Source organism: Agelaius phoeniceus, chromosome 3 (genome assembly GCF_051311805.1).
Source record: "Agelaius phoeniceus isolate bAgePho1 chromosome 3, bAgePho1.hap1, whole genome shotgun sequence".
NCBI classification, from domain to species: domain Eukaryota; kingdom Metazoa; phylum Chordata; class Aves; order Passeriformes; family Icteridae; genus Agelaius; species Agelaius phoeniceus.
The window spans coordinates 63994382-64002408 of NC_135267.1; positions in this window are offsets into that span (position 1 = coordinate 63994382).

Sequence of the window (8027 nt, forward strand, 5' to 3'; positions counted from 1 at the left end):
ATAAAGCTTAAGGTATCTGAAAGATGTCTGACAGATAAAAACCTTGGGTTAATATTGATTATAATACAAATTTATTTTGCATACACTTCTATAAAACATATTTGGATTGTAATTTTTCATTCCATCTCAGACTAAACTAATCAGGACTATTTTGAGGAGAGCAATCCTGGGTAACAACGGTAAATAGCACTAAATTTTTTATCCATCTCAAAAAGTTGGTTCCACAATGTTGTCATTATCTGAAGAGACAAAAAGCATCTAAATGAAGAATATCCTTTTCATTTGCATGTATGCAATAACTACAGTATCTGAAAAAACCTGATGATTATATCCCTTTGGCAAATGACGAAATTCACCATTTGAGAAAATGACTACATTATCTGCCCAGTTCATTATAAAAGCATCTTATTCCTTTGTCTTTTTTGATGATACTTTAATGTGGGAATGAATGACTGTAAATCAAGAGATTTATCTTTTGTATCTATTATGCCTTAAAGTATAAACATTTCCTGTGTTGCATTTAATACACAAAGGAGTTGCGCTTTGAAGTGATTTCTTTTTTAGTTTGTTTTCTTTAATCTCAGTGAGTTTACAATGTAGAAAGAGGGCACTATAAAGAGCTGTTACTATGCTAAGTTGAGCAGAGTTAGGTCTCAGATATGTGATTCTGTTCACTTGAACTGTGCTGGCTTAGTGGTAGAGGTCAGCCTGCAGCAGACATGGAGATCATTAGGTGAAGAAATTTAAAGGTGAATGACAGACCTGCATCTGCAGTGGCTAAATGGAGGGTATGCAGCTGTTTACCTTCCCCCAGGGGGCACATCTCAACTCTGCTGAGTCCTGATAATTGGCTTTGAATATAGAATTTGTAGGGGATCCTCTGCAGTATTCACAAGAGTTATTGCTGTTGGGGAGTCTACAGAGTGGTGGTCATAGGAAATTGGAAGAAAACACTCCTATTACAAAGCATCTCAAACATCACTTCAGTCAGCATTTTACAACAAAGTGCATCAGTGATACTCTGCTAAGTGCAAACAAAGCTATGTGAGACACAGGAATGGCAGCTTGAGATGCCTGAGTGTGCTTTAAAATGTTCCAAAGTTGCATGATTGTTTTCTATATATTCAAGTAACTATTTTGTATAATGGTCTCCCACACCTTATGTCTGTATGCAAATAGACAGCAACAAAGCAATCAAAATGGATAATATGCTCTAGGTTTTTTGAGGGATGCTAATGGAAGCAGACATCTAAATGAGAAGAGTTTGCAACTTCTGCAAAATTCAGTGACTAGGACAGTCCTAATGCCTGTAGGACTTTGAAAATTTGGTGAGTATTAATTCCCTGTGGAAGGCAAATATTTCCATATTTATTAGTTTTCATAATTGAAACATGGACAGCAAATAGATTTCTGACAGAGGAGCTCTTAGACCATTTATGTGTTTTAATTCTGTGCTGCCTAATATAACATCTGTTTTTGCATCGGGAATATGAATACAGTAATTCAAGTTTTGGTCTTTATTATGCTACTCGTAGTTTTATAGTGTATATATCATTAATTACCTTCATAGGCTGTGTATCAGCTAGTGTGTAAAGGAGAACAATTGAAAAATTAATACAAATCATAATCAATGAAAAACAAGACTCATTTATTCTGGGTAAATACTGACTATTGCATCTTCATATGTGAAGACTTCTTTCTAGTCATATCACATCTCATATTTTCAAGAAGTACCTTATTCATCTCTTTTGAAAATGCTGCTGTGGATCTTAAAAATTTCATTGTAAATCTAATTATTCATCAACTGATGTTGGAGCCTGAATTGCTGCTAGTATAGTCCAGGGTAAGGAAGCAAAAAGGGCCTTTGCATAATATACACAGATGTTTTATTCAGCTGCGTGGTGAGATTATCAGGTCCCAGCAACCACACATGGAGGGTTCAAATTTATCAGTCTCTGAGGGGCCTGGGGATAAACCTGGTCTTGGGGCAGTACAAAGATAAGAGGCAATCAGGGGATAGGGAGGGATTGGCTCAGGGACATAGGAACAGACATAGGAAAAGGGGAATGAGCCAATGGGGTCTTAACAGCTTTTTGAGGCAAGTTTCTTGGGTCTCCCTAAACCAGGGAGTGTCCCCCAGGGTCTCCACAAACTGACACTCAAGTCTGTATTCACAGAGGTTTACATTGAAAATACAGAACTTCTAAATTACATATCTGGAAAATTCACTGCTTATTTTCTTCGTTAAACTTGGACAGTAGGACCTAAAAAGGATTCAGCTGGTTCCAGTTCAATGTTCTATCTAGTATGGAGGGAATTATTGATGCAAGACATGAATAGCATTTTAATGCTAACTAACATTTCATATTAGTATTTCTTATTTTGTGTTTGTCTTAGTGTATTTCATGTTAATGCATTTTGTATTTTGTTCATATATTATTGGGAATTTCATAATCACCACTATCTCCATTTTAGCACATACCTGGAATAAAACAGAAGAAGACATGGCAACTAGAATATTTTGAAGAAATAAAGAGACATTGGAAACAAATAAAATGGAAAGTGTAAAATGAAATTATAGTTAGAACAAAGACAAAAAACCTTTTGTGTGAACAGTATCTTTTATCACAGTAATAATTAAGAAAATATATATACATGTGAGAATATACACATCCTGATTGCACCATTCTTTCTCTGTCATTTTGGAGGATAGCAATTCACCTGTGTAACACCAAAAACAGGGGAATTTTAAATCCTTTTTATAAAGTTCCCTGAAGCAGCAGGAATGTAGTTCTTAATGCTCTGGTCCAAATGAAAAATACTGTCAGATTTTGAGGGCAAAAAGGTGTGGAGGTCTTAGCAGTTCATTGTGATTCAGTTGATAACCCCAGTTAATAAAATACAGATAGTGGCTTTAGAATATCACATCAGCCTCTTGACAATAAGCTCACTCAAATGCACTTTTCCCCATTGTTGCTACAAGCATGTCTAAATGTAAATGTCATTCAATACCACTATTCAAATTAATTTTCTTAAGGGTGCATACCAGTGAAGCAGCAATGTAAATTAACAGAATCAAATGTAGAATGTTCTTGCAGACATTTCATCAAACTAGTATTCCCTATATTACTGTTGTGCAGACTATTTCTGGAGCATATTAATATTGCTTGAGAGCACTTATTTTGGGATTTTTATTAGTATAGTAGTTTTCTGTGCAGTAGGTGCTTTGCACGTGTCTCCAAACAAATGACCACAATGGAAATTTGGTAACATTCAGTCAATCATATGATCAAGCAAGTACAATGACTACTTAAATGTGCAAATATAATACCATTTATTTTAGGGAACTGAAGTATTGCTATTGCTTTACTCAGAGAATTAAATAAATATGCCAAGTTTTTTTTTCACTTATTTTGAGCAGATTGTATCCTACTCCTTCTCACAGAACCAGGAAAGGATTCCCACAGAGCAGAAGCAGAGGTTCAGAGATGTCAGCCACATGCTTAAGAAAAGATATTTTAGTAGGTCTTGATAGCCATTATTTTCTATACCTCAGATTCTCTAAAGCTCTATATTCCCACTCGAATTGCCATACAGAATTTTAAAGGATTGCAAAGGGTTTAAATGTCTGGACCTCATTCTTTTGGGGGTATGTGAGGCTTAAGAACCTGCTAGTAATTAAAAAAAATTAAAAATATTAACACAAAATATGTGAATTTTAAGGGCCTTTTATAGTTAGGGAATTCTCAGAAGTTCTGTTTATCTGAAATTTTATCTTTGTTTTTGAGAAAACAGAAATAGATATTTCAGCTGAAGCATAACACAAACTCTCCTACCAATTAGCAATGATGGTCAAAACAAGAGTAACCATCAACAATTATCATTGCCTTTGCAAAGTTTATTTTAGAGCAATGGAGCCACAGGGCACTGCATTTACCTGAGGAAAAAAATAAAGACCAGGAGAAGGGACATAATCAGATATTGATTCTTTCTACCAGCTGGAGGTCTACTTAATTTCACAAATACATCCCTGTTCAATGCTGTAGGTTTATGCACACTAGACTAATTTCTAGCTCATTTCCTGAAGATTTTAACTTAAGATTATTAGCAGCAATTTGCTAGTCTAAAGGAAATTAGCTCTACACTGATAGTGCCCTACAAATAAGAAATCAATAAAAATTACTTTTTACATCAAAAGAATTGGATTTGCAACTGTTGAAACTTTTCATTTGCTAGGATAATATTGCAAAATGAATAAAAAGATATGATTGCAGCATTAAATATAGTGGATTAATTCTCAGTGGTTGAAACTGAGAGGCTGTAATTTAAATTTATTGTAATTTACCTTTTACTCCTGTTATTGGGATGAAGTAAAATGTAAAGAACAAGTATGTCAAATCACTTCCAAAGTGTCATGAGAAGCCATATAAGCCAGTGTTTTTTGTAAAAACTGGAGGAGAACCTGTGGCATATCTTTAACAGACTCATAATTTCAGTCATCTTTGTAATAGGCTTCAGAGAGAAGAACTGAAGTAGAATCAACTTTCCTTTGGGCTGATGGAGCATATAATTTTGCAAATTGAATTATTTGTTACATTGACCAAAGAAATTAATATGTTTAGCTACATTTTCCTCAAAGCAAGATTTTTTTCTTTAGAAATAGAGTGATAACAATAAATAACATGACTCTATTATGGTTTTAAAAGGCAGTTACAATTTCATAGGATGAAGAGATGACAATCATCTCTTCAAAAGTAATACAAGGAAGTCAAAAAGCACCCTAAATAAAAATAGAGCTCCTCTAGCAGCTTTAAACATAAAATAAATTCTGTGATCCTATAAGCAGCATTTGGAAGTATAATTTAATCATACGTGAGATAATTTGATTTCAAAATTAAAATTATATCCATACATTGTAGATAATTGTAATAAAAAGAAAGTGTTCCTTATTATTTTCATATTTATTGGATTTGGTTTTAGTCCAGCACAAGGCACTGTAAAAATTACATCTGTTTAAGAGCCATGTGAGGGCAGAGACAAACAACTGTGGACAGCAGAAGGTATAAAATGTTACTGAGAAAGAGGACTTCTCCTCCAACTCTGAAGTTTGTGAGCAGAATGAAATTATTGGTGTAGAGATCTCCAGTAGCCCATTTCATTGTGTATTCTTCAAATATATCAATAGCAAAAGGAAAACAAAGAAAATGTGGGCCCATTGCTAAGTGGAGAAAGGACCCTGGTAACAGAGGACATGGAGGACACAGAGTTGCTGGAATTCTTCTTTGCACTGGTCCTCACTGACAAGACCAGCCCTCAGGAATCTATCACCCAGAAGACCAAGGAAAAGGCATGTTGAATGGAGACTTCCTTGGTCAAGGAGGATTGGGTTAGAGAACACCCAGGCAAACTTGACATCCACAAGGCCCTAATGGGATGTATCCATGAGTGCTGAGAGAGTTGGCAGACACCGTAGTGAGGCTACTCATGATCATTTTTGAGAGGTTGTGGCAATCAGGAGAGGTGCTTGAGGACTGGAATAAAGCAGATGCTGTCTTAGACTTCAACAGGGCAAGAAGGAGGACCCAGGGAACTAAAGTCCAGTCAGCCTCAGTCCCTGGAAACTGATGGAAGGCCACATTCTGGATGCAATCTCTATGCACATGGCTGACAAGAAGGTGATCAGCAGTAGTCAGCATGGATTCAATAAAAGTAAATCACGCTTGACCAACCTGATGGCCTTCTGTGATGAAACAATTACCTGGATGGACGAGGGGAGAGCAGTGGATATTGTCTACATTGACTTCAGCAAGGCTTTCAACACTGTCACAACATCCTCATAGACAAACTCAAGAAGTATGGACTGGATGAATAGACAGCATGAATGGATAGAGAAGTGGATTGAGAACTGGATGAATGGCAGATCCCAGACGGTTGTAGTCAGTGGCACAATGTCTATTTGGAGGCCAGTCATTAGTGGTATCCTCCAAGGCTCAATACTGGGCCCAGCATTATTTAACTTATTGACGACTTGGATGAAGGCATAGAGTGCCTGCTCAGCAAGTTTGACACAAAGCTGGGAGGAGTGGTTGATACCCCAGAGGGCTGTGCAGCCCTTTGACAGGATGAAGAGAGGGACAGAGAGGAACTGTCTGAAGTTCAAAACAGGCAAATGCAATGCCCTGCCCCTGGGGAAGAATAACCTCAGGTACCAACACAGGCTGGGGATTCACCTGCTGGGAAGCAGCTCTGCAGAGAAGGTCCTGGAGGTCCTGGTGGATATCAAGCTGTCCATGAGCCAGCAGTGGGTTCTGGTGGCCAAGAAGGCCAGTGGCATCCTGAGTGCATTAGAAAGAACATTGCCAGGTTGAGGGAGGTGATCCTGCTCAGCCCTGGTGAGGCCTCATCTGGAGAGCTGTGCCCAGTTCTGGGCTCCTTGGGATGAAAAGGACAGGCAGCCCTTGAAGCAGGTCTGAAGGAGGGCTGAAAAGATGATGAAGGGACTGTCTCTCTTATGTGGAAAGGCTGAGGGAACTGGGCCTGCTCAATCTTAAGAAGAGACAAACTTAGAGAACTTTATCAGTGTCTGTAAGTACCTGAAGGAAGGGTGCCAAGAGGATGGATCCAGGCTCCTCTTGGTGGTGCCCAGCAATAGGACAAGAGAAAAAAGGAAGAAATTAATAAAGAGGAAGCTCCACCTGAATATGAGGAAGAACTTTACTGTGTCTGTGACTACACATAGGAACAGGTTGCCCAAAGAGGCTGTGGAGTCTCCCTTTGTGGAGATACTCAGGGAGTGCCTGGACAAAATCCTGTATTCTGGGCTTTGGGATGACTCTGCTTGAGCAGGAGCTTGGACCAGATGATCCGCTGTGGTCTTTTCCAGCCTGACAGATTTCTTTATTCTGTGGTGTTGCTTATTCCAGTATTTTCACACAAAAAACGGTTTATGGAACAGGTAAGGATTTGGTTGCATGGTAAAACTGTATTGGGAGCCTTGTGGAAGATGATTTCTGGGATTCAATGATCCTGAGAAGACCATATCTGTTCTACTAGGGCTCTCTATTCCTATATGTAGAACATAAGGTCCATAAGGAAAAAAACCCCAACACTAAAGTGAATCTGGGTATTATAATGTTCCAATAGTATGTTAGAATATGATTCTGTTATCTGTTTTGCTTTGCTTCGCTAATACTGTAAAGGTATACTTGTGATTTAGGCTTTTGAATATTTGAGACACATGCTTGGTGTTGAATAATGGAAGAAGAGGTGACAGGCAGAATAACATAATATAGTATTGTTTTATAGTGCCAAATTAATGTGACAATTTACTGCTAAAAAGCACCGCATGTATTTATATTCACTCAAAAAAATAGTGCTGTAAATTTTTACATATTTATATCCCAGATACTGTGGAAGACATGAATAAATATTTAAAATCTATATTAATAGTGTTTTTTTATTTTTATGGCTTGAAATGAAATGGCAGTGGTTAAAATAAAAAACAATGTCTTTAAGTGCATAATCTTTCCTCAGTAGACATTGCAGTCCCCAGACATAATTATGAATGGTCAGTCTTCAGCCTCTGTTACCTCTATTGTTCTCTGACTTAATGCTTGATATTGATAAAGCATTTTAGAAATTAAAAAAAAAAGGACAAGGCAACACAAAACACAATGAATAAATCTTAACTATAATTAATATTATGTAGTCAACTTGAAGAATGTTCTTAGTCTTTCAGAGAAGGCACATGACTATGTGAATAACTTAATTTACTGGCATAAGGAGGCAGTGATGGAGGAGATACAGCACTTTAATGCAATGCTGAGATAAAAATTACCATTACACACACTAAATGCTATATTTAGTGTGTAAAACAATTGGAGAACTTCACAAGATGGATGATTATTGATTGGATAATTTTAATTTTAATCAAATCCTCTTTAGATTTTTCCTGGTTTTTTTGCATCCCTACTGTTATATTTATTTCATTTTTTTTCAGATATGCCTATATGATGTTCTTGGTACAT